Source organism: Hemiscyllium ocellatum, unplaced genomic scaffold, assembly GCF_020745735.1.
Source record: "Hemiscyllium ocellatum isolate sHemOce1 unplaced genomic scaffold, sHemOce1.pat.X.cur. scaffold_3608_pat_ctg1, whole genome shotgun sequence".
Lineage (NCBI taxonomy): Eukaryota > Metazoa > Chordata > Chondrichthyes > Orectolobiformes > Hemiscylliidae > Hemiscyllium > Hemiscyllium ocellatum.
Window position 1 is genome coordinate 2,924 of NW_026868506.1, and position 28,000 is coordinate 30,923.

A 28,000-nucleotide genomic window follows, 5' to 3' on the forward strand; every position below is an offset into this window, starting at 1 on the left:
CACATTGTGGGAGCACCTTCACCACACGAACTGCAGCTGGACAGGAAGTCAAACATCACCTTCTCCACAGGCAATGGGGCTTTGGCATTAATCACTGGAATCTGTGGAGAGAGAAACACACAGTTGATATTTCAGGGAGTGTAAAATGCATTATAATGGAGGGAAAATGGGGCAGAATTTGGATTTTCAAATTTGTGTTGTACAATGTACACTAAGTTCTGTAAAACCTCTCATTCCATACCGTAAAAATTTCCTCTTCCTGGTCAATACGTCTTTCCTTCCCCCTGCCCTGCACCTTCACACATTTCCAATGCCTTGGTCACAACAACACTGTGCTGTCAGTGAAGTTTATCATGTGGTTGGGTATTGTCCCGCCCCTCATTCACTCCGATTGGTTGAAGGAACAACTAGCACCTCTAGCCCCCGTTCCCCACCCCATCAATAATCTGAAGCCCATTGTGGGCTGGAGCATGCTCAGTGCTTCCTGCTTTTGCTGCTGTTCATCATGTATGAGAGAGAGAGGGCTCATCCCTGTTTCTCCTGATGTCAGACAATAACAACAACCACCTGCATTGTATGGAGCCTTTCACATTGACAAATCTCCTAAAATGCTTCACGAATGATGGAAACGTTGATTAAAGAACAATTTTTAGATACATCTTCAAGGCGGACAGAGTGGGGGTGAGGGAGGATATTCCAAATGTCTGGAGCTGCCGAGGACACAATCGTGCAGTGATATAGGTGGGCAACAGCTTATAATGGAGACAGTTAGTGGCTAACCATAGGTTAAGAACCCCATGTCGAAGCCCCCTACCCCACACACCAGGCCTTGTTCTCACAGCCTGTCATTACACACTACCTATGGTTAGCCACTAACAGTCTCCATTAACAGCGAGTCACCCTCCCCCAGCCATATCGTTATCCACTCCTTTATCCAACCGTTCTTCTCACTCTATCCCCACCTATCCTTTACTCCTTATATCCTCCCCCCACACTATCTTCTGCAAATAAACTGACTTTTTTTCCCTCAGTAACATCTGTTCTGTGGAAGGGACACCAGATCTTAAACTTTAACTCTGATTTCTCTTCACAGATGCTGCCAGACCTTTTCCAGATCCTCCTGGTTGTTGTTTCTGTTTTACATCTTCCGCAGTTCTTTTGGTTTTAATTTACCGGGAGTTTGTAATTCAGGTCCTACAGCCTCTGTCCCAGTCTCTGCTGTCTCTCCCACCCCCACCCAGTGACACTGCATCTGTACAGCTCATGGACAGGTGTCGTCTTGCTGGCCACACCCCTCATTCACTCCCATTGGCTGCAGGGGCACACAGACTCTCCTCCCATTGGTCTGGAGCTGCCGTCAAGCCGGGCACCATTGTCATGAGAGTGGACCGCTAATCCCTCTCCCTGCCCTGGGATGAGCTTCATCATTCACAGTGAATGGGGAAGTATCACAGAGCACAGGGGCTGGGGGCTATTCAGCCCATTGGGGCTGTACTCTCTCCCTCTGGAGATGCTGCAAATCTGTCCCAAGTACCCTCCCATGAGCCCATAGCCTCCCAAATCTTTCCTTAAAAAGTAAAATTCCAAGTCTGTTTCAGCAGGTATTCTGAAACTGTGTCGTTCAGACTGTTCCAGATGCTCAGAACTTACTGAGTAAAATAGTGTTCACATTTTCACCTTGTATTATTTGCCAATTACTTGAAAGTAGTTATTAAAAACCGTGACAGGGTTAACAATTCCTCTCTCTCTTTGCAAATTCAAGACCTTGGAACCAAATCTGCACCAGATCAAAATCACTGCTTCACCTTCTCAGCTCCAAGGGTAATTATCTGTGCTTCAGCTAGCTCTGCACAAAAAAGAGGAATGCATCTTAATTTATTAAGATCAAAGAAACAGACCGTCGGTCCAAATCGTCTGTGCCAACAAGGAATCCTAAACTAATGGCTATTGGCCTGCATCCATCAAAACCCTTCCTATTCCTGTACCCAATTGGAAGCCTTTTAAACGTTGTGATTTTTTTCAGCCTCCACTACTTCATCTGGTAGCCCCTCCCATACACACACCACACTCAGCTTGAAAACGTTGCCACTTAGATCCCTTTTAAATCTTTGCCCTCTCAACTTAAACCCATGTGTTCTAGTTTTGAGCCCACCTAACCTAAAGGAAAAGGTCGCCAGCTGCTCACCTCATCCACGCCCCTCGTGATTTTATAAATCTCCATGAAGTTACCTCTCAGTCTTTGACTCTCCAGATAAAATAGCCCCAGCCTATTCAGCCTCTCCCTGTAGCCCAAATCCTCCAATCCTGGCAACGTTTTTGTAAATCTTGTCCAAACCTTCTCAAGTTTCACAACATCCTTCCTAGAACAGAGTAATTCAAACTGAAAACAGAATTCCAGAAGTGGCTTATTCAATGTCCTGTCCAGCCACAATATGGCGTCCCAGCTTCTGTATTCAATGCATTGACCAATAACGGAGAGCGTTAATGGAGTCCCATTTGCCAATGGTTCACCATCATCCCTCTAAATCCTCCCTCTTCATGTACCCAAACAGATGCCTTTTAAAAGCTGCAATTGTACTAGCCTCCACCCCTTCCTCTGGCAGTTCATTCCATACATGCAACGCCCTCAACATGAACAAGATGCCCCTTTGATCCCTTTTAAATTTTTTCCCTCTCACCTTTTTATTGCACTCATCATACATGATGGAGTGTCCTTTCCGAGTTTTCACGTCGCTCGTCGACAAAAGACAAACCCCTATCCAGCGAAACCACAGCTGAATGATCTAAAATGGGAACGATAAAACAAAAAAGGTAAAAAAAGTTAAAATAATAATGCGAAGCAGAATCTCAAGCGAGGACAAAGATGAGCTAGGATTATTTACCGTATTGACTAGGTAACCACTCATCATTTGTTGTGTATAGCGTGCCCTGTTGATTAAACTAACACCAGATTACCCCCCACCAATTACCTAAGTGATCTAAAATACTACAACTTTATTACTAAAACAGAAAAAATTAAAATATTAAACTAAAAATTAGTTAAAACCAACTAAGAACTATAGAAGCATTAAAAACATTAAAAACCTTAAGATTTCCAACCTAAAACTTAAATAAATCGAAGGGAGTTATTAAGAGTCCATAAAAGTCCGGAGGAGCTCGAGAGTCAATGACAAAGACAAGTTTGCGACATTCTGTGCAAAGGATTTAAACTTCGCGATCCCGAGGGTCTTCATCAAATCTGAGTTCTTTGAAAACCATTTCCCTCGGGCTCCCATCACAAACCCATAGAAGGATACTTTTCCTTTACCGATAAGGTCCATTATCTCCTTCTCAAGCTGTTGATATTTCTTCGTCTTTTCGTCCCAGGCCCCTTCGAGGGAGTTTATTTGGAGATCAGACCTAACTGTTACATCTATGACAATTATCTGCTGCTCCTTCGCCACGATGAGGTCCGGTATCCAGAGTTTCCCGGCCTCATCCTTAATGCTAGGTTCCACATATATTGTCCACCCGTATTTCTTGATATATTTAACTAACTCCTCAACTATTCTGTTGTGTCTCTTAATCCTCATATTTTTAACAAAGGGACACCAACCAGAAATATGTGCTATTGTTTCCGAGGGATCATTACACCTTCGGCAACTTTTGATGTTAAATGGCCTGCCATACGATAATGTCGCCCTTGTTGGATATAAATTCGTTCGTAATAACAGTGAATTAATCACTTTGGACGTTCTCATAGAGTCTGTCCTCTTCAACCAGTTATTGGAGATACTATCGTTCTTGTAGTAGTGTGCCCCTGCCCCTTGACAGGGGAGGGCCATCCATTTCTGTACTTCTATAGTTCTCCAACTTGCGTAGTTAGAACTCGCAAATTCTTCCATCCCTTCGTCTTCTTCCATAATGGTATCTCCAACATTCGACCCTTGATTGATACACGGATTCCAGATGTTCTCCAATACCTTTAAACTACTCATTTTCCGCATCTTCTCCTTCACACTACTGCCTTCAAAATAAAATGAGGCATGTAGTATTTCATCCGTCGAATTCTGTAGTGTACCATACTTCCTCAGAATCGAAATCGGTATGAATACTGACAGACGATTTAATGCCAGGCCACCATCACGGGCTTTTGCATAAAGCACCCCGTCCGTAATAGATTGAGGAAGATGTAAGATTTCCTTCACCGCATTTTTAATAATATTATCTAGTTTACTAAGATAGTTAAGAGAAACTTCCGCTAAAGTGAGATAAAAATACAGTCGAGGGAAAAAGTATGTTTTTAAGATCCCAAGTTTCTGGCCAGGTTTTAGAGGGGACCTTTTTAAATTCTCCACCCATTCCTCTAACTGCTTTTCCCATTCGGTGTTACTGACTCCCACCCATGGGTCAATTTTGGCCCCAAGATACTTGTCAGTAGCACCCTGTTCTATAAACTGTATAATCCCCTCATTAATACTCCAATTTACTACATCGTTATATATAAAAGTTTTATTTTTACGGGTAAGATAAAAGCCCTTGGTTTTATTAATATTAATCCCCATTCCGGTATTATTACAAAATTTCTCCACTATTTTCAAATTGCACACCATTCCCTCATAAGTTTCACTAATCAAGGCAATGTCATCTGCGAACGCAAACGCTGCGCAGTGACAACCATTTCCATCCTCCCCAAGGAATATTCCTTTTTGTTTCTCTTCAATTGTGCAAAGTAAAGGATCCATAACTATGTTAAATAAAATTGGTGATAAAGCATCACCCTGTTTTACCCCCCGTAAAATGGGAATATTCCCAGTTTTACAGTTAGAACCCTCTACTTGGGTAGAATTATTATCATATAAGTCTATTATCAATTTAATAAATAATACCGGAAGGTGAAGCCTTCTTAATGCAGTAATAATTAATTTGTGTCCTATCGTGTCAAAAGCTTTTGCCAAGTCTATAAAGAATACAGCTAAATTTTTCTTCCTCTTCTTGACACCTTTCATAATATTCTCAAGGATTTTAATATTTTCCTTGCATCCTGAGATACCGGACATAAAACCTTTTTGACGTTTGTTTAAACTTATTACCTTATTAAGCCTACCTGCCACGATTTTAGTAAAAAGTCTGAGCAGGATTGGCCCGATAGTTATTGGCCTCCAATTATCTATATCTTTAAGTTTATCTTCACTGCTCACTTTTGGGATTAATACTGTTCTACTAGTTTTTAACCTATCTGGGATCCTGCCACTTTGTAGCCAAATGCTATACACCCTAGGCAGTATTAAATTATCTTTATTAAAGACTTTAATAATCTCCTTTAACGTTACCCCATCTGGTCCTGCGGCGGTGTTCACGTCCATCGCCCTTAAGGCCTGATCGACTTCTTCCACCGTCACAGGACCAGATGGAGCAACATCCATGGATTCCTCTCTTTGATTTTTGTATTTGGCAAAACCCCTTAAACTATTTTTCTCATTAATAGTCATTAGTTTTTCTTTAAAATATTCCTCCAGTTCCTTCTCGCTTAGGGGACATTTACTATTAACCGGGGCTCCCATTAAAGTTCTTGCCAAATACTGCCTTTTACTTTTATACAAGACTTGTGCCTCTTTAAACTTCCCTTTTTTCCCACTATATCTCTTTAAAGCATTGTTTACCTTCCTATCTTTCTTTCGTCCATTCTCCTTAGTTTTGGTTTTTATTCTATTATTACCACTTATTTTACTCTTCCTATCATCCTCCTTCCTCTGTCCTAATTTACCTACAATCTCCCCCATAATCTTATTAAACTCTTTGCAACCATTTTTACCCTTCTTCAGGTCTTCCTCCATTATTTTTATCAAATCTGTAATTGAGCTATTTGGACATTCCCTAACATCAATGATGTCCTGATTCTCCTCTTCTACGCTCCTATCGGGTATCAGGTCACTTTCAATTCTATCATTATCCTCTCCTTCCTCTTCATCAATACTGTTGGGGAGCTCCTCTAAATTTAAATCCTTCTTACTAGATTTATTTTTCTTGTTTATTAATCGTCTCTTGTCTGATATTTGTTTTGCAGTTTTAGACCCCATCCTATCCGTTATCAACTTATTAATGTTCCTGCAACCACTAAATTCAGAATCCAATTGTTGCAGCATTTCAGTTTCCTCTCTGGACCATATACCCCTTTTATTTCCATCGTTATTCCCTATTTTATCCGCCTTACTCCCTTTCCTTTTCTCATTTCTTAAACTAGGGTGTGCATGCCTTTCATGCTGTCCCAGACCTCTGGCCGATTTAAATTTTAATGAGCACAGCTCACATTGAAAGGGTTTCTCTGAATCTTCCTCTACATTCCTATCATTAACGTTACTACAAATACCTCTACTACCATCCCCATCTCTTTTACATTTCGGATAGTGGCACGCTACTGCCTGATAACTACCCTCCCATTTACATTTGCTACACCTTATCCTAACCGATTTAATCCCTCGACATACTTTTAAATGCTTTCTAAATAACCCAGTAGTATTGTAGATGTTATTACAATAACTACATTTAAAATCTTCTATAGGGTAATTAATTATAATTTCTAATTTATTAGTTTCTCTATTGGACGGGTGGTATAATCCTACCCTCATCTTCCCCCTCTTGTCTCTCTAAAACTCCACTTCGATTAAAATTAAAGGGCCCTTTAAAATTCGAATTAAAAATTATCCGGCTCTTAAATGGACTTGGCTGTAGAGGGGCCTTCTCTCCCAGCACTGTTTTTCGAATTTTGTCACTATTCTGGACTATCTTAAAGGTTTCCTCGTGCCTGCCCGAGGACAACCTTGCTGGAATAATTCGTAGGGTCTCATCCGTCTGTGTCTGAATTGAGACGGATTGTACATTCCGATATTGGCTCGCACACTTTACACACGGAGCCGCCAAAAGCCACCGTGCGGGGCGGTTATTTACCCGGTCTCCCACCCAACCGGATACTTTGGTATCAGCCATAACGCCTTCGCCAAAATTTTGTTTCCCGTAGACCGACAGGTCACCAGCCGTCTCGTATCTTTTCTACCAGGTCGTATTAGCCGAACTATATCGAGTAATGCTCAGACAACGGTTAAGACGATCAAGCCGCCGTGGCGCAAAGCACCAGTAAAATCAGGTTAAAACCAAAGATAAAATCGATGGAAAAACACTGATAAAACTAGACTAAAACGCCACTAAAACAGTTAAAATCGCCCCCGTCAAGAGCTTCCTCGTATAGTCCGTTGCCGGGGGAACCACGAGGAGGTTCGACCTAACTTTGCACTCGGTAAAATACGTAAAAACGAATGCAAAGGTGATTACGCAGACACCGGTCTGAGACCAAAAGCATAAAAACACTGTAGTCACATCCCCCCTTAAGCCTGTACCCTCTAGTTCCGGACCCACCGAACTTGGGAAAAAGTCCCTGACTGCTCACCTTATCCTTGCCCTTCATGATTTTAGAAGATCACCTCTCAGCCTCCAAATCTCCAGGGAAAATAGTCCCAGCCTATTCAACCTTTCCCAATAGCTCAAACCGTCCATCTCCGGAAAAGTCCTTGCAAATGTTTACTGAACCCTTTCAAGTTTCTCAACATTATTCCAAGAACAGGGAGATTGGAACTGAAAACAGAATTCCAGAAGGGCCTTCATCAGTGCCCTGTCCAGCCACAATATGACATCACAACAGCTGCATTCAATGCATTGACCAATAACGGGGAGCGTACCAAATGCTGCATTCACTCCCCTGCCTACCTGTGACTCTACTTTCAAGGAACTATGAACCTGCACTCCAAGGTCCCTTTGTTCAGCAACGCTCCCCAGGACATTACCATTAAGTGTATAAGCCCTGCCCTGATTTGCCTTTCTAAAATACAACAGCTCACATTTATCCAAATTGAACTCCATCTGCCATTCCTTGCTCCAGTGGCCCATCTGATCAAGATCCTGTTGTATTCTGAGCTAACCTTCTTCACTGTCCATGACATCTCCAATTTTGGTGTCTTCTGTAAACCTACTGACCATACCTCATATATTCACACCCAAGTCATTTACTTAAGGGCCCAATATCCATCCTTGCAGCACACTGCTGCTCACAGACCTCCAGTCCGCAAAGCAACCCTCCATCATCATCCTCTGTCTCCTACTTTCAAGGCAATTTGGTAATGGCTTGCTCTCCCTGCATTCCATGTGATCTAACCCTGCTAACCAGTCTGCTTTGTGGAACCTTGTTGAATGTCCATATAAACAACATTCACTGCCCGGCTTAATCAATTTTCTTTGTCACTTCAAAACAGTCACTCAAGTTAGTGAAACACAATTGTGCATGTACAAAGCCACAGTGAGTCTCCCTGATCATTCCTTACCTTTCCAAATAGATGGATATCCTGTCCCTCAGAATCCCTTCCAACAACTTGCCTGCCACTGATTCAGGCTCACTGTTCTCTTGTTCCATGGCCTCTCCTTACCACCTTTTTAAAATAATGGCACCTCACCTGTCGTTATGAACGATACAAATATCACAGGAGAGGCCCAACAATCAGTTCCCTAGATTTCCAGAAAGTTCCAGGATACACCTGATCAGGTTCCAGGGCTTTATCCACCTTGATGCGATTTAAGACATCCAGTCCCACCTCCTCTGTAACATGGACACTTTTCAAGTTATCACTGTTTATTTCTCCAAACTCTCAAGCTTCCATATACTTCTCCAGTAAAAATGACGAGAAATATTTGCATATATTTCACACCCTCTGTGGGTCCATAGGCAGCCTTGTTGACCTTTAAGGAGTCACGTTGTCTGGTCCAGTTAATCTTTTGTCTGTGATATATTTGTTTCATCTCTTTGGATTCTATTCCAGGACATCCCAGAAAGGCCTACTTCACAGACCGTAATTTTCCCCTGACTAGATCAACAATGCCCTCCAACACATACCCTCCACTTCCCGCACCTCTGCCTTTACCCCACCCCTCCAGCCACAATAAATAACATAACCCTGTGGTCTTCACCTTCCATCCCAATAATCTTCAGATACAGTGCATTAACCTCTGTTATTTCTGCTACCTAAAGTCAGACACCACCACCAGAGACATATTTCCATCCCCAACCCTATCTGTGTTCCGCAGAGACCATTCCCTCTGCACCTCCCATGTTCGGTCCACACCCTCCCACCAACGCACGCTCCACACCCTTGACCCTCCCTTGCTGCCATGGGAGATGTAAAACATGCGGCCACGCCTCCCTCTGACCAAGACCCCAAAAGGATCTTTTCACATCAGGCAGAGATTTGCCTGCACATCCCAAAACCTCATCTACTGCATCTAGACACTATGGAAAATTCAACATGGTTCATCCAACTAACCTACACATCTTTGGACTGTGGGAGGAAAATGGAACACCCTAAGGAAATCCTCACAGACACTGGGGAGAATGTGCCACCTTGAACACAGATAGTTGCCCGAGGCTGGAATCAAACCCAGGTCCCTGGTGCTGAGGAAGCAGCGCTAACCACTGAGCCACAATACTGTGGGGTCTTCGGTGCTGATGTGCTGCCCCACTGATACCTCAGTCACTCACCCTGCCTCATTTCCTAAGAGGCAGTGATGATGTAGTGAAATTATCACTAGACAGTTAATCCAGAGACCCAGATAACGTTCTGGGGACCCGGGTTTGAATCCCATCACAGCAGATTTTGGAACGTGTATTCAATAAATATCTGGAAAAAATAATCTAGTGACGACAAGGAATCCATTGTTAATTGTTGGAAAAACCAATTTGGTTCACTCATGACCTTTAGAGAAGGAAAATGCCATCCTTAGCTGGTCTGGTCTGCATGGGACTCCAGACCTATAGCAATGTGTCTGCTCTCTGGGTAAATGCAGCAATAAATGCTGTCCGAGCCAGTGACAGCCTCATCCTGTGAATGAAGAAAACACGTCAGGTTTTGTTCCTTCTCTAGTAGGAACATCCTACAAACTGATTTTGAAATGTTCTCGTACACACTGAACAAATACCTTTCCATCCAAGCCCTTAACACAACAGCACTCCGAGGCTATGTTAGTAAAGTTAAAACCACTTATCATTGCATCCATATTATTCTTACAGATAACTGAGGTCTCCTGGTAAAATTGTGTCTCAATTCCCAGCTGACTATTGGGAGAGAGTCTATAATACAATCCCAGTAAGATGGTCATTCCTTTCTTATTTCTCAGTACCAACCAAATAACTTGCCTGGAGGTATTCCCAGGAATATCCTCCCGAACCCAGCCAGAATGCTATCCCTAATCAAAGATGCCGCTCCCCCGCTCTGTTTCTCTCTTTCTATCCTTGCTATAGCATCTATACCCTGGAACATTAAGCTGCTAGTCCTATCCATCCCTGAGTGATGCCTCTGTAATTGCTGTAATATTCCAGGCACATGTTCAAAACCATACCCTGAGCCCACCTGCCTGACCTGTCAGGTCTCTTGCACTGAAATAAATGCAGTGCAACTGGTCCGTCCCACCTCATTCTGTGACTTGCTCTTGCCTGCCTTGACAGTCTGACCGGTGAACAGTACCAGCCTCAGACTCACCTCTTTTCTCACTATCTCTTTAGGTTTACCCCGACTCCCTCACTGGTTTAATGCCTCCCAAGTGGCACTAGCAAATCTCCCTGCTCGTCAGGACCCCATGCTTTCCCCTTCCTCTGCAATTGGTACCAATGTACAATGTCCTCCCAATGGTTAATATCCCTTTTGAGAATATTCTGCTCCCTGTGAGAGACACTGGCACCAGGGCAGCACCACCCCATTCTGATGTCTCACTGTCAGCTGCAGAAACGGCAGACTGTGCCCCTGACTAGAGAGTCCTCTATCACCATCGATCGTATGGAACTGGATATACCTCATTATGTTAGAAGCCAGTCTCAGTCCCAGTAACTTGGCTGTCAGTGCTACATTCGCCTGAAAGTCTATTACCACCTACATTTTCCAAAACAGTATACTTGTCTGAGATGGGGATAGCCACAGGAGACTCCTGCAGTACCTACCTACCCCTCCTAGCTTTCCTGGACGTAACCCATCCACCTGACTGTATCTACAAAATCCTGCAATCCTGAGACTGCCACCTATCAAATTCCCGAGCTCCTATCAATTCGTCACTGCCTTTAATCACTCCTCCACCAATCCATGCGATCCAATAGGATTTGCAATCACACTTCCTGCAGACATGATCATCAGGATCATTGAAACTCTCCCTAATCTCCCACATCCGACAGGAACAGCACGCCACTCTACAACAGGCCATCTCTCCGCCTTAACAACCTACAGACCAAGACAAAGGCACAGTCTTACTGCTTGATAAATACTGCCCGAGAATAACTTAATGCTTACATTTCATATCTTAAACATTTAATCAAGAGACCGTAAGACATTAAAAAGAAATCCTCACCTGACTCATGATTGTAGATTTAATAAAATAAAACTGACTAAGATTGATATTTGAAGAGACTGAAACTCACTGAGCTGATCCCCAGCTCTGAGTACTTCCAAGGGGGAGGTCCTCTGAGGGCAGCTGTGAAATGTCACTGTTTCTCTTCTCTGCCCACTCCATTAACTTCACAGCAAGTCAGCTTAGAGAGGTCATTGCTTGGTTTTATTCACTTGGGGTTGCCTTTGCTGCCCAGACTAGTATTTATTGTCCCCCTTTACTTGTCTTGGAGAAAGTGGTGGTTAACCGCCTCCCTGAAATGCTGCAGTCCATGTACACCACAGTGATGTTTGGACAACAATCCCCCTCTGGCCCCACAACCGTCCCTGTCTCTGGAAGCCCCTCCCCCTTCAGAAATTACATTTCTGTGGCATAAGATTTTTATTTGGATTCATTTTTGTTTAATAAACTCCCTCCCCCCACTAAAAAAAAGTGAAATATTTCGCCCCCAAACAAATCTGTTGATTGACCTTTTGGAGAGGCCGACACATGGACGTTGCAGTATTTTATCTCAAATTGTACACGTAGAATGACAGAACATTCTTTTAAACATTGCTAAAAAGGGAGGCAATGGCTTAATGGTATTCCTGCCAGATGAGTGACATGTGCAATGTTCCGAGGATTAGGGATAGAATCCCAACATGGCTGATGGTGGCATCAGAATTCAATACAATCTAGAATGAAAAGGCGAATGATGATCATGAAACTATTGTCGATTGTTAGAAAACCCATCTGGTTCACTCATGTCCTGTAGGAAGGAAACTGTCATCCTCACCTGGTCTGGCCTACATGTGACTCCAGACCCACAGCAATGTGGTTAACTCTCAACTGCCCTCAGGAAAATACTTTAATAACTGTTAACAAATACCCCGCAGGTATCACTTAAAAACTGACTGTTCCCATTGGGAACACGTGAATTTCTGAACGGCCTGAACTAAAACGGAGTTTCAGCTTCACCTTCTCCCTGTCTCCCCTCGCTCTGTTTTCATCTAACTCCAAAACACTCATTGAGCCAAGCAGCCCTCACAGTGCAGCCCTGTCATTGTCATTGTCTGCTCACACCTACACTGCCCTCAGCCTCCTGTACTGTTCCAGTGTATCTCAATGGGAGCTCAGGGACAGCACCTCATCTTTCAATTCAGCCCTTTGTAACCCCAGAGTCAACATGGACCTCAGCAGTTTCTGAATGAACAGACAGTTGTCAGAATCTGAAACATTCCACCTGAAAAGGTACTGGAATTTGAGTCCAAAAGGACTTTTAATGGGAACATTGCAGGTAATTGAAAATATGAAGTTTACAGGTTAACATCATGAAGTGGGTGATTGGGTCTAATCTGAGAGTTCTTACAATGAGATGAGGTATTATTTGGATAAATCTGTACTCCCTCTCAGGGCAATATCTCCTTCCTCAGCTGCAGGGCCCAGAACAGAGCACACACCCAAAGGGTGATCCAACCACGATTTTGTACATCTTTCCGCTTTACAAAAATATTGGAGATATTTTCCCACAAACAGAACAAACCTTTCTCCTTCCACAGTTAAATGCCAATGATATTCAGATCCTGATGACTCCATTGACTGTAAAAACTTACTTTTGAGATCCCAACGTCAATTATTCTGATTTAATATCCTATGAAATGAATTCACAAAATACTCAGTCAATACAGGAAGAATATAAAGACATACTTTTTTCTTGGTATGTGCTTGATGTGTAAATGCCTCTCTTTAAATCGTACACACCCGCCCCATCCTAGGAAGGGGACATGTCCATGCCCCTCACTGTACCTTGCCCCCAATAAAGATGGCGGCCATATCCCAGGACCTATCACCGCCTGAGGGCCACAGCCATTTTCCCATCTGCTGCAAACTCGGAAAAGAGTTTCTAATTCAGACTAACAACCCGCACAGAGTGTAATTAAAACTTCCCAGTCTAAAGTGACTCATTATCTCCCTGTCTCCGAGGCCACTCTCCCCTTCCATGTTTGCCTCTCCCACATTCACCAACGGCCGAGTCACGTGACACTGCTCAGGCGGAGTTACTGGTGACGTGTCATCCCACTGGCCACGCCCCACATTCACTCCCATTGTTTGGATGACCAGCTGGTTCCACTTGGTCCAACAGTCCCACCCCCTTTGCCTATTGGTCCGAAGCTTCCACCAATCAGCTGGACCCCATTGTGAGGTCAGTGGTGGGATCCTCCCCCTGCCTGAATCAAACCCGGAAGGTGGATGGATGGTGTCAATCAGGAACAACAAGGAGGTGCTGGGAAAGCTCAGCAGGTCTGGCAGCATCTGGGAACAGGAATCTGTCCAGTGGCCCTTCCTCAGAACCGATGGGAGCTGGGAAAATTAGGATCCTGACAGTGTGGAAACAGGCCATTCGGCCCAAAAAGTCCACAGCGTCCCTCCGAATGGTATCCCACCCAGACCCATTCCACTACCTGACCCTATTGCTATATATTTCTCCTGACTAATGCACCTAACCTACACATCCCTTAGCATTATGGGAAATTTAGCTTGGCCAATTCAACAAATCTGCAGATCTTTGTACTGCAGGAGATAGGGGTTAAAGAGTAAATAATGGGCAGGTACAGAACCCAAAAGAGAGACCAGTACATTTGGAAAGACAAAGGAGTGGATTATGATCAGGCTGGGATGGTGCATAGCTGTTAATGGAGGGGACAGGAACCGGTGTCTGGCAGCATCTCAGTGGTGGTAATGGAAATGGCAGAAGATGATCCACATTTTGCTGCAAAAACAGACCCCGAGCTTCCAGCTGCCTGTCACTTTAACACACGAGCCTTTGAAACCCATACATCCAACTGCAAGGATAGAACCCTCCCTAAGTTCTTACCTTCCACCCAGATACAACACATCATCCTCTGCCATTTCTACCACTTACAATCAGACCCCACCACCAGACTCTTAAGGAGTTTGACAGGATAAATCGTGACAGGATGTTTCCCATCATGGGGGAGTCTGAAACCAGCTTCTGGGTCAGTCACGGAATCAAGGGTTCCGCTTCAGATTCATCAAGTTTAAGGCGACACCGACGCGGGTAAGGGGTTTCAGTAGCAATGGAACTGGGGGGAGGAGGAGACAAACAACGTTTCAGAGATTGGAATTCCTGGTGTTAGTGATTGTGTAGATACCTGATCAGAAGGTCAGCTTGGGGTTACAGATATGAGAGCAATATTACAAAGAGTGTAATTCTGCCTCAGAGTTCTCAGGGAGAGCGAGGGGCTCAGCAGTAAGGGAAAGGAATTTGTAAGGCAATGGGTTTAACCATTATAATGCTTCATTGGAGGAAACTGCACCTAATTGAGTAGTGGGAGGGTGCTAAGCAGTTTGATAACTGAGTAACAGTGGAGTAATGGAGAGAGATGATGGGGAGGGAGAGCTCTGCAACAATTACTGACTGAGCTGGTCCGGTCCTAAAGGATATAGCTGCTCAACTGAGTCTGCAGCAGGTTGTAAGGGAACCAACAAGAGGGAAAAACATACTTGATCTCATTGTTATGAATTGACCAGCTGCAGATACATCTGTCCATGACAGTATCGGTAGGAGCGACCATCACACACTCCTTTTGGAGACAAAGTCTTGCCTTAAAGTTAAGAAAAATCTCCATTGTGTTGAGTGGCACTATCACTATTCTAAATGGGATAGAATTTGAAGAGATGTTAGATCTTAAACCGGGTACCTCTGAGGCACTGTGGGACATCAACAGCAGCAGAACTGTACTCCAGCACAATCTGTAATCTCATGGGTTTGTACATCCCGCTCTCACCCATCACAACGGACAGGAAAGGAGGGCATGCCATGAGCAGCACCAGGCATACCTAAAAATGAAGTGCCAACCTGGTGAAGCTACCAAACAGGACCATCTGCATATCAAACAGCATCAGCAGCAAGCAATAGAGTGAAGTGATTCTACATCCAATGGATCAGATCAGAGCTCTGCAGTTCTGCCACACCCAGTTGTGAACGGTGATGGACAATTAAACAACTCACTGGAGGAAGCATCACAGATATCCCCACCCTTACTGATGGACGGGCCTCACATATACAAGCACCAGATACGACAACAGCATTTGCTCCAGAACTTGCCACCCACCAAGCCAAGTACCGCTCCAGCACTGGCATCGAACAACAATGTAGAACAGGCATGTTCAACACAAAAACACAGGGCAATCCAATCCAGGAAATTTCCCTCTATCAGTCCACACTCGATCAGCAGTAAAGTGATGGAAGATGTCACCAACAGGGCTACCACGCAGCAGCTGCTCAGCAACAGCCAGCTGAGTGACACTCATTCTCGGCTCCACCAGGGCCACTCAGCTCCCGATTGTGTTACTGCCCTGATTCACAACCTGACAACCAGCTGAATCCCAGAGGTGAGGTGAGGGGGACAGCCCAGTCCCACTCCAACACCACTATTTCTAGCTGATTCTACCCTTGTCTCAGCTCATATACTCTCATCCACCTTGTGTTATCTCCAGGCTTCAGTAGCTAAACACACTCCTGGCCAGCTTCCCACATTCAATCTCCCTGTCATCTCAAGAAAAACTAAATGTCTGCTACCCTAGTACTCCTTTGTACCAAAACTTGTTGAACCTTCAAAAAGCTCCTATTCATAATCAACAGCATAGAGCCACAGAGATGTACAGCATGGAAACAGACCCTTCAATCTAACCTGTCCATGCCGACCAGATATCCCAGCCCAATCTAGTCTCACCTGCCAGCATCCGGCCCACATCCCTCAATTTAAAATTCTCACCCTTGATGTAATTCCTGGGTGTGATCATCCCTAGCTCGCTGTATCTCACACCCTTTGAGACCCCGACAACCCATTCTGTTCGAGACTCCCAATGATCTGTTAATTCATTACCTCACCTGTGTGGCTGCTTTTACAGTTGCCAAAACAACAAGGTCTGAAATTCGCAGCCAAAGCCTCACAGGTCTGCTTTCCTCCTTTAAGACATTCCTCAAAATCTGCTTATTTGGCAATGCTTTTGGTCACCTGACCTAATATCATCCTTCTCTGGCCTTATGTCTAAAGTTCCCAATAATATTTTTGTGAAATTATAAGCAGGATAATGTAACTACAAACTGTTCTTGATTTGGACATTATCTTCAAATCATCACTGTTGCTGTAATGAATAATCTATAACATCTATTACCCAACCACATTGTGGGAGCACCTTCACCACACAAACTGCAGCTGTACAAGAAAGTCAAACATCACCCTCTCCCCAGGCAACAGGGCTTTGGCATTAATCACTGGGATCTGTGGAAGGAGAAACACAGTTGATGTTTCAGGGAGTGCAAAACGGATTACAGGGAATGAAAATGGTGCAGAATTTGAGAGTCAGAAATGGAAGGAAAATACACTTGCTTATTGGAAAAAGGAATTCTTGACTGTCAAAGATTTTCCAGAAAAATATTAATAAGCAGCACATGGTCAGGGGCTGGGCGGCAGTGAAAAGTTAACTTACTAAAATATCTGTAAAAGTTATAGTAAAATACTAAACAGACTAAAGATACACCCATTGTTCGAGACTGAGGAAGCTAGATATTAACAAAGTGGTCATGAGGGAGCCCAGAGATGAAGCAGAACAGTGTAAGTTGTTATGATCTCACAGTCATAGAGATGTATAGCACCGAGAAAGACCCTTCGGTCGAACTCACCCATGCCAACCAGGTATCTAAACCTAATCTATTCCCATTTGCCAGCACTTGGCCCATATCCCTGTAAATGCTTCCTAATCATATCATGTATCTTTTTAGATGCCTTTGACATGTTTTAGTTGTACGAGTCTCCACCACTTCTTCTGGCAGCTCACTCCACCCACTGCATGAAAGAATTGTCTGTTAGACCCCTTCGAAATTTTATCCATTCACCCTAAAGTAATGCCCTCTTCATCTGGACACCACCACTCCGGGGAAAACACCTGGTTCATTTACTCTATCCATGTCCCTCATGATTATATAAACCTCCATAACATCACCGCTCAGACTATGGCACTCCAGGGAAAACAGCCCAGCCTTTTATGCCTCACCCCGTAGCTCAAATCCTGCAACCCTAACAACATCCTTGTAAGTCTTTTTTGAAACCTTTCAAGTTTCACAGCACCCTTCTGATAGGAGGCAGGCCAGAATTCCACACACTATTCCAAACGTGGCCTAACAAATGTCCTCTACAGCAACATGACCTCCCACATCCTGTACTCAATGCTCTAACCAATAAAGGAAAATATACTGAACACCTTCTTCATCATCCTATCTACCTGTAACTTGACTTGCAAGGACTATGAACCTGCAGTCCAAGGTCTCTTTGTTCCGCAAACATCTCCAGGGCCTTGCCATTCAGTGTATAAGTCCTGTCCTGATTTGCTTTTCCAAAATGCAGCACCTCACATTTATCTAAATTAAACCCCATCTGATCAATATCTCAGTGTAATCCGAGGTAACCTTCTTCATTATCCACAATACCTCCAATTTTGTATGACCTGCAAACTCATTTACGATACCAAATCATTTAAATGAATAATGAAACAAATCCAGAAATAAACACCCATTTCTCTGAGTTTGAATGTGCTCTGTGTAAATCCTGCCCAATGAATCTGTACCAGAGAAAGGCTGCACATGCGCCTGGCTGCACCTTGCCCCCTACAAAGCTGGCGGCTCCGCACGTGTCCAGTGAATTCTTGCCCCAAATAAAGATGGCGGCACGCACCCATGCCTGCAGCCACACTGAGGCAATTCCCCGTTTTCTGAAAATACGAGACTGGGATGTTCATATTTGTGTTTTCCGATGTGCACATTTTGTTTGTAAAACCTCTCCGCTCACACAGAACCTCTCTCACCTCCTGCGGTTCCACAGACAGCCTTGATGTTTGCGGGTACCTATTCTCTGCCTGGTTACTCGTTTGTCCTTAGTGTGTTTGTACAATCACTTTGGATTCTCCTTAAACCTATTTCCTAAAGCTATCTCATGTCCCCTTTTTGCCCTCCTGGTTTACCTCGAGTGTACTCCTACTGCCCCTATACTCCTCTCGGGATTCACACAAACCCAGCTCTCTGTACCTGCCATATGTCTCCTTCATTTTCTTGACCAGGTCCTCAATTTCTCTCAACAGGCAGCATTCCCTACACCTACCAGCCTTGGCCTTAACAGGAACATACTGTCTATATACTCTCATTGTCGCAGGCCTATGGAGGCAATAGCAGATGAGGACAGAGAAGCAATCATTCCCAGTAAAGAGGCAATGTTGGGAAAGATAACAGCCTAAAGGTAGCTGGGTCTCCTGGCCCTGATGGAATGCATCCCAGGGACTAAAGAAGATGGGGGCGGGGGGAATAACAAATAGACCTCATGATAATTCACTAAAATTTGTTGGATTCTGGGATGGTTTGGACAGACTGGAAGCTGCAAATTGGCACCACTATTTTTCAAAAAGGACCCGTTAGCTTCACTTCTGTAGTGTAGAAAATGTTTGAATCTCTCAAGGAAGTAGTGGTGAGGTATCTGGGTAGAAATTGTCTCCTTTAGCAGACACAGCATGGATTCATGAAAGGCAGGTCATGTCTAACACATTTACTGAAATTATTTGAGGATACGACGAGAGCGTTGGACAAGGCGGACTCGGTGGAGGTGGTGTACCTGGATTGCCAGAAGGTATTCGATAAGTTGCCACACAAAAGGCTGCTGTATAAGGTAAAGATGCACAGCATTATGGGTAATGTATTATCATTGATACAGGATCGGTTCACCAACAAAAAATAAAGAATGGGGATAAATGGGTGTTTGGATTAGTGTTGACACTACAACTGTTTGCAATTTACACAAATGTTTTGGACTTGAGGACCAAGTGTACGGTGTCAGAGTTCACATTTGATACAAAGATGAGCAAAGTCATGTCTGCAGAGGCCACTGTCAGTCTGCATAGGGATACAGATAGGTTACGTGAGTGGGTAAGGATCTGGCAGATGGAGGTCATCCATTTTGGTCGGACTAACAACAAACTGGATGATGAAATGGTGAAAACATGCAGCAGGCTGCTGTGCAGAGGGAGCTGGGTGTCCTTGTGCATGAATCACAGGAAGCTGGTTTGCAGGTACAGCAGGTAATTAAGGCAGTGAAGGGAATATTGTCCTTCATTGCTAGAGGGATGGTTATGCTGCAGCTGTACAGGGGGCTGGGGAGGCCACACCTGGAGTACTGTGTACAGGTTTGATCCCCTTACATTAGCAAGGATGTACTGACACTGGAGGGAGTACAGAGGAGGGTCACTAGTTTGAGTTGGGAGTTGAGAGGGTTGGCGTATGTGGAGAGATTGAGAAAACTGGTTCTATCGTCATTATAATTTAGAAGAATGGGAGGTTGGAGAGGAAACAAATAAAATTATGAAGGGAATAGAGAAGATAGAAGCAGGGAGGCTATTTCCACTGGGGGCAGGTCAAACTACAGAGCATTACCTCAAAATAAGGGGAGCAGATTTAGGACTGAGTTCAGGAGGAGCTTCTTCAGCTAAAGGGTTGTGAATCTGTGGAATTCCCTGCTGAGTGCAACATTTGACGTTATCAACTTGAATGCCTTTAAGGCAAAATGTGAATATGTGAACAGGAAAGGAACTAAGGGTTATGGTAGGAGAGCAGGAATGTGGAGCTGAGGCCATGAAAAGATCAGCCCTGTTCTTATTGAATGGCAGAGCAGGCCGGAGGGACCAGATGAAAGTTCTTGCCTTGTGCAATCAAAATTGGCCTTTGTCCAATTCAGAACCTTAGCTTTTAGATCTGGTATATTATTTTCTGTAACTATTTTAAAACTAGTAGAATTATCAGAGACTTGCAACAGTGTGGAAGCAGGTCATTCAGCCCATCACATCGATACTGACCTGGAGAGCCTCCTAACCTCCCTCGGTAACATTGTCTTTCCGAAGGCCATCCAACCTGCACATCCCTGAACATTATGGGCAATTCAGCCTGGACAATCCACCCAACCTACACATCCCTGAACACTGTGGGCAATTCAGCCTGGATAATCCAACCTATCCTGCATATCTTTGGACTGTGGGAGGAAACCAGAGCACTCACACGAAATCCATGCAGAAAACTCCAATAAGGTGATCATCCCTTTCTTATTTCCCAGTTCCACCTAAATAACTTCACTAGGCGTACTCCCAGGAATATCTTCCCTAAGCAAAAATATAATGCTATCCCGAATCAAAAATGCCACTCCCCCTCCTCTCTTGTCCCCCTTTCTATTCTTCCTATAGCATCTATACCCTGGAACATTAAGCTGCCAATCTTATCCATCAGAGTGATGCCTCTGTAATTGCTATAATATCCCAGTACCATGTCCAAAACCATACCGAGCTCATCTGCCTTCCCTGTCAGGCCTCTTCTATTGAAGTAAATGCAGTGCAACTGCTCAGTCCGACTTCATTCTGTGCCTTGCCCTTGCCTGCCTTGACTATTTGACTTCTGAACTGTACCAGTCTCAGACATACTCTTTCCTCACTATCTTCTTGGGTTACACCCACTCCCTCACTGGTTTAATGCCTCCCGAGTATCACTAATATCTCCCTGTCTGGATGTTAACACCTTCCAATTCAGGTACAATCCATCCTTCTTATGCAGGTCAACTCTACTCCAGAGGAGATCACAATGATCCAAAAAATGTGAATCCTTTTCCCCTGCACCAGCTCCTTAGCCACTCATCCAGCACCTCCTCCTCTGTAATATGGACATTTTTCAAGATGTCACCATTTATTTCCCCACATTCTATATCTCCCATGTACTTCTTCACAGTAAACACTGATGCAAAATACTTGCTTTCTATCTCGCCCATCGCCTGCAGCACCACACAACAGCTGCCTTGCTGATCTTTGAGGGTCTCTATTTTCTCCCTAGTTAGCCTTTTGTTCTTCATGTATTTATAAAAGCCCTTTGGATTATCCTTAACCCTATTCACCAAAGCTATCTCATGTCCCTTTTTTGCCTCCTGATTTCCCTCTTAATCATACTCCTACTACCTTTATACTCAAAAGGACTTTTTGGATTGGAATAAATGCAAAATATAACATCCTGACAAAACAAATGAGAATGAGGGTGGGACTTACACTCAATAAAAGTAGGGCCTTGAGTAGTGATATGGGAACAAAGAGACCGAGGGCTTCACGTCTTTGAAGTTTGTGTTATATGCAGACAGGTGGTTAAGAAGGCGCTTAGCACACTGACCTTCATTGTTCAGACCTTGGAGTACAGGACTTGTGACGTTATGTTGAGGATGTACAGGACGTTGGGGATGCCTCTTCTGGAATACTATGTCCAGTTCTGGTTGTGCTGTTATAGGAAGGATATTATTAAATTGGAGCAGGTTCAGAAGAGATCTACCAGCATGTTGCCATGAATGGAGGGATTGTGTTCTAAGGAGAGGCTGGATAGGCTGGGAATTTTTTTCCCCGGGCGTGCACGAGGTTGAGGGGTGACCTTATTAGAGGTTTATAAAATCAGAAAGTGTTTAGATAAGGGGGATAGCCGGGGAAGAGGGGGATTCAAAACTCGGGTGCATTCATTTTGAGAAGAAATGAGAAAGATTTGAGAAAAGACATTAGGGTTTTTAAAAAAATTATGCACGTGAAATGAACTTCCAGAGGAAGTGGTAGCTGTGAAGGCAATTACAATCTTTGAAAGACATTCAGAGAAGTACATAAATAGGAAATATTTGGATGGATGTGGACCAAGCGGAGGCAGTTACAATTAGTTCAGTTTGGAATTATGGTCGGCATGGACTGGTTGGACCACAGGGCCTGTTTCCTTGCTGTATAACATTATGACTCTAATCCTCACTAACTCTAAATTCCTCCATCCTTAACTCTCCCAATCGCTGTCACCTCATCCACCCTCACAACTTTTTCTTATTTATATAATTCCTCACCAGCCACAGAACGCTCCCTATCTCATGTCCTCCAGTTTCTCAAATCTCTGTGATATGTGCCTTTCTTTAGTTCCAGCCTTGAGTCTGCCCGCATTAACTACGATTGGTTGGACAACCTGGTCCTCCAGTACTGCCCTCTGGTCCTATTGGCCTGCGCTGACATCAATCATCCAGGGCCCATTGTGAGGTGAGTGGTGGGATCCTCTCTCTCTCTCTCTCTCTCTCTCTCTCTCTCTCTGCCCTGGGATGAGCTTCAACATTCACAGTCAATGGGGCAGTGTCACAGAGCACAGAGGCTGGGGGCTATTCAGCCCATTGGGGCTGTACCCTCTCCCTCTGGAGATGCTGCAAATCTTTCCCAATTCCCTTCCCATTTTCCCATGGCCCCCGAAATCTTCCCTTAAAATGTAAAATTCCAAATCTGTTTGAATAACTGCTGAGTCTGTCCAGCTGCCATTCAGACTGTTCCAGATGCTCAGAACATACTGAATAAAATAATGTTCACATATTCACATATTATCTACAAATTACCTGAAAATAGTTACTAAAATTGTGACATTGTTAACAATTCCCCTCTCTCTGCAAATTAAATATCCTAGATACAAATTTGCAGCTGGTCAAAATCACTGCTTAACCTTCTCAGCTCCAAGGACAATTATCTGTGCTTCTGCTAGCTCTCCACAAAAGAGGAACACATCTTATTTTCATTTATTAGTGTCATAGAGATGTACAGCACAGAAACAGACCTTTGGTCCAATTTGTCCATGCCAACCAGGAATCCTCAACAAATGGAGCCCCATTTGCCAGCATTAGAAGCTCTTCCTATTCATGTACCCAATCGGATGCCTTTCAAATGTTGTAATTGTATCAGCCTCCACTACATCATCTGGCAGCTCATTCCACACACACACCACACACAGCTTGAAAACTTTGCCCCTTAGATCTGTTTTAAATCTTTGCCCTCTCAAAGTAAGCCCATGTGATTTTGTTTTGAACCCACCTAACCTGGGGGGAAAAGACCCTGGCTGTGCACCTTATCCACGTCCCTCATGATTTTATAAATCTCCATGAAGTCACCTTTCAGTCTTTGACTCTCCAGGGAAATTAACCCTGGCCTATTCAGCCTCTCCCTGTAGCCCAAATCCTCCAATCCTAGCAAAGTCTTTGTCAATTTTGTCTGAACTCTTTCAAGATTCACAACATCCTTTCCAGACAGGGAATTTCAAACTTAAAACAGAATTCCTGAAATGGCTTAATCAATGCCCTGTCCAGCCACAATTTGACATCCCATCTTCTGCACTCAATGCATTGACCAATAATTAAGCATACCAAACACTACCTTCACTAGCCTGCCTACCTGCGACTCTAATTTCAAGAAACAATGAACCTGCTCTCCATGGTCTCTATGTTCAGCAACATTCCCAAGGACTTTACCATTAAGTGTATAAGTCCTGCCCTGATTTGCCTTTCCAAAGTCCAACAGCTTACATTTGTCTAAATTGAACCCAGTCTGCCATTCCTCGCCCCAATGGCCCATCTGGTCAAGATCCTGTTGTATTCTGAACTAACCTTCTTCATTGTCCACTACACCTCCAATTTTAGTGTCTTCTGTAAACCTACTGATCATATCTCATATATTCACATCCAAGTCAATTATTTAAGGACCCAATATCCACTCCTGCAGCACGCTGCTGCTCACAGGCCTCCAGTCGACAAAGCAACCTTCTTTCAACAACCTCTGCCTCCTACCTTCAAGCCAGTTTTGTATCCATATGGCTAGTTCTCCCAACATTTCATGTTATCTAACCTTGCTAACCAGTCTGCTTTGTGGAACACCATTCAATGTCCATATAGACAATGTCCACAGTCTGCCTTCATCAATCATCTTTGTCACATCTTCAAAAAACTCAATCAAGTTCGAGAAAGAGAGAGAGAGAGAGAGAGAGAGAGAGAGAGAGAGAGAATTTCCCACACACAAAGCCATGTTAACTATCCCTAATCATTCCTCGTCTTTCCAAATACATGTAAATCCTATCCCTCAGAATCCATTCCAACAATTTGCCTGCCACTGACTTCAGGCTCACTGTTCTCTTGATCCCTGGCCTTTCCTAACCATCCAGTACTACCTCCTCTGTAACATGGCCAGGAGCTGGGCAACAGTGGACAATTCATTTACAGAAAGGTCTTTGAACATAATAGTAAAATACTGAACAGAGCAAAAATACACTCAGAGACTGAGGAAGCTAGATAACAAACAAGTAGACATCAAGGAGCTCAGAGGCGAATCAAAGCAGTGTTCACTTTTATGATCCCACAGTCAGAGACGTCTAGCACAGAAACAGACTCTTCAGTCCAACCAGTCTATGCCAACTAGATATTCGAACCTAATCTATTCCCATTTGCCAGCACTTGGCCAACATCCCTCTGAACCCTTCCTATTCAAATGTCTTTGAAATGTCACAATTTTTGTTGCTTTTTCAGCTCCTGTTCAATTTTCCCCTCTCACCCTAAACCTATATACTCTAGTTCTGGGCTCCACCACCCCAGGGTAAACACCTTGTCTATTCACGCTATCCATGCCCCTCACTATTATATAAACCTCTTCAACATCACCTCAGCCGATGACACTCCAGGGAAATGGCCCTAGCCTATTATGCCTCTCCCTGCAACTGAAATCCTCCAACTGGTTAGTCTCTACTTCTGTGGTAGGCAAAGTAATGGAAAGGGTACTGAGGGATAGGATTTATGAGTATCTGGAAACACACTGCTTGATTAGGGACAGCCAGCACGGATTTGTGAAGGGTAGGTCTTGCCTTACAAGTCTTATTGAATTCTTTGAGGAGGTGACCAAGCATGTGGATGAGGGTAGAGCAGTGGATGTAGTGTACATGGATTTTAGTAAGGCATTTGATAAGGTTCCCCATGGTAGGCTTAAGCGGAAAGTCAGGAGGCATGGGATAGAGGGAAACTTGGCCAATTGGATTGAAAACTGGCTAACCGGTCGAAGTCAGAGAGTGGTGGTAGATGGTAAATATTCAGCCTGGAGCCTAGTTACAAGCGGAGTTCCGTAGGGATCAGTTCTGGGTCCTCTGCTGTTTGTAATTTTTATTAATGACTTGGATGAGGGAGTCGAAGGGTGGGTCAGTAAATTTGCAGATGATACGAAGATTGGTGGAGTTGTGGAGAGTGAGGAGGGCTGTTGTCGTTTGCAAAGGGACTTAGATATGATGCAGAGCTGGGCTGAGGAGTGGCAGATGGAGTTCAACCCTGCCAAGTGTGAGGTTGTCCATTTTGGAAGAAATAAGAATGCGGAATACAGGGTTAACGGTAGAGTTCTTAGTCAGGTGGAGGAACAGAGGGATCTTGGGGTCTATGTACATAGATCTTTGAAAGTTGTCACTCAGGTGGATCGAGCTTGTAAGAAGGCCTATGGTGTATTAGCGTTCATTAGCAGAGGGATTGAATTCAAGAGTCATGAAGTGATGTTGCAGCTGTACAGGACCTTGGTTAGGCCACATTTGGAGTACTGTGTGCAGTTCTGGTCGCCTCACTTTAGGAAAGATGTGGAAGCTTTGGAGAGGGTGCAGAGAAGATTTACCAGGATGCTGCCTGGAATGGAGAATAGGTCGTACGAGGATAGGTTGAGAGTTCTCGGCCTTTTCTCGTTGGAACGGCGAAGGATGAGGGGTGACTTGATAGAGGTTTATAAGATGATCAGAGGAATAGATAGAGTAGACAGAAACTTTTTCCCCGGGTACAACAAAGTATTACAGGGGGACATAAATTTAAGGTGAAGGGTGGAAGGTATAGGGGAGATGTCAGGGGTGGATTCTTTACCCAGAGAGTGGTGGGGGCATGGAATGCGCTGCCCGTGGGAGTGGTAGAGTCAGAATCATTGGCGACCTTTAAGCGGCAATTGGATAGATACACGGATGGGTGCTTAATGTAGGATAGACGTTCGGCACAACATCGTGGGCTGAAGGGCCTGTTCTGTGCTGTGCTGTACTGTTTTATGTTGTAACCCTGGCAACATCCTTGAAAATCAATTCTCAAACCTTTCAAGTTTCAGTGCCTCCTTCTAACAAGAGGGAGACCAGAATTGCAGACAAAATACCAAAAGTGGCCTAACCAATGTCCTGGTCAGCTCCTTTACTCAATGCTCTTACCAATAAAGGGAAGCTGTCCTATCGACCTGTGTCTCTACTTTCAAGGAACTGTGAACCTGCATTCCAAGGTCTCTTTGTTCAACAAGACTCTCCAAGACCTTACAATTCAGTGAGTCCTGCTCTGATTTGCTTTTCTAAAATGCTGCACCTCACATTTATCTAAATTAAACCCTATCTGCCACTCCCCAGCCCATTGGTCCATCTGATCAATATCCCATTGTATTCTGAGACCACCTTTATCACTGACCATAATACCAACAATTTTGGTGTCATCTGCAAACTTACTAACTGTACCGCCTCTATTCACATCCAAATAATTTCAATGAATGACGAAACAAATCCGGAGGAAAAAAAAACCATTTCCCTGGGTGTGAATGAGCTCTGTGTAAATCCTGCTCCATGACTCTCTATCAGGGAGAGTTGCACATACTCCCCTCTGAACTTTGCCCCCTACAAACATGGCAGCTGCACGTGTCCAGTGAATCATTGCCCCGAATAAAGATGGCGGCACTTACATGAGTCAATCGCGAAATGAGGCATTTTCCCGTTTACTGCAAAAACGAGACTAAGTTTCAAATTAGTATTTTCCGATGTGCACCAAATGTTTGTAAAACCTCTCAGCCCAGACTAACACCATTTCCCTCCCGCTTGCTGCTGTTTGTTTCTTTCCTTACCGACAGCTCTCCGCCCGCACAGCCGCGCTGGTCACGTGATATAATCAAGTCCCGCCTCTCATTCACTCTGATTGGTCAGAAGGCCATCCGCCCCGCAGGTCCTCCAGCTCCGCCCCTGTCCTTCCATTGGTCCGCCACTGACATCAATCATCCGGAGACCTTTGCTGGCTGGAGCATGCGCACTGCTTCGTGGCTTTTGTTGCTTTGCATAAGAGGGAGGGACAAAGTGAAAAACACACAACCACCTGATGAAGCAGCAGCAGCGCTAGTGCTTCCAAATAAACCTGTTGGACTATAACCTGGTGTTCTGGGAATTTTAATTTTGTCCATCCCAATCCAACACCAGCACCTCCAAGTCACGAGTGAGGGAGAAATGTATAACATAAGAACTAGGAACAGAAGGCCATCCTGCCCTTTGAGCTTGCTCTGCCATTCAATACGATCATGGCTGATCATTTCATGGACGCAGAACTATTTACCCATGTTCTCACCGTATTCCTTAATTAATTATTTCTTTTTTGAAAAAAGCTACCTTAGCTTTAAAAACGTTTACTGAACTAGCAGCAACTACTTCCCTGGGCAATGAATTCCAGTGAGGTTAAGAAGTTCCTTCTCAATTCAGTCCTAAATTTGCTGCCTCTAATCTTGAGTCGATGCCCTCTTGTCCTAGATTCACCTGCCAGTGGAAACATCCTCCCTACTTCTATTTTATCCATTTCATTCATTATTTTATATGTTTCCATTCTTCTGAATTCCAATGAGTATA

The 28,000-nt window shown here is 44.0% G+C and overlaps 1 long non-coding RNA gene across 2 annotated transcripts; it reads right to left on the reverse strand.

The window, feature by feature from the left end:
- LOC132813315 (uncharacterized) lies at window positions 1-27,265 on the reverse strand. Of its 2 annotated transcripts, none has more exons than XR_009644032.1 (4): window positions 27,235-27,265; window positions 16,633-16,739; window positions 2,679-2,783; window positions 1-101 (listed from the first exon to the last, which is right to left on the reverse strand). It is a non-coding gene; the product is annotated as an uncharacterized LOC132813315 (long non-coding RNA). The 2 variants fall into 2 exon arrangements; XR_009644031.1 differs by lacking the exon at window positions 27,235-27,265 and adding an exon at window positions 21,695-21,794.
- Window positions 27,266-28,000: the final 735 nt, after the last annotated feature.